Source organism: Phaethon lepturus, unplaced genomic scaffold (assembly GCF_000687285.1).
Source record: "Phaethon lepturus isolate BGI_N335 unplaced genomic scaffold, ASM68728v1 scaffold45267, whole genome shotgun sequence".
Classification (NCBI taxonomy): domain Eukaryota; kingdom Metazoa; phylum Chordata; class Aves; order Phaethontiformes; family Phaethontidae; genus Phaethon; species Phaethon lepturus.
Genome location: NW_010554888.1, coordinates 1 through 319, shown reverse-complemented (window position 1 = coordinate 319; position 319 = coordinate 1).

Below are 319 nucleotides of genomic sequence, written 5' to 3'. Positions count from 1 at the left end.
TTCCCGTGGACCGATGTCTGTGCGGTCCCCCTGCCACTCTCCCAGGTCCCCAAAGGCGGGATCCCGGAGAGGGGATGAGGCATGAGGTCTGCCCATGGTGACAGCTCCAGTTTGCCTGTGGCACCCAAGCAGCACCCAGCCACCTGAAGTGCCCACGGCTGGTGAGACTCCTGTCCCGCAACGCTTCTCTCCAAGGGTCCTAAGCAGCTGAAGCTGGAACATGGAACAAGCTTTGGTGGCTTTCCATGCCCAGCGCCACATGTGCCGTGGGGGAGGCACGGGAGATACCCCCCTGCCTGCACCCCACGGGACACAGGTG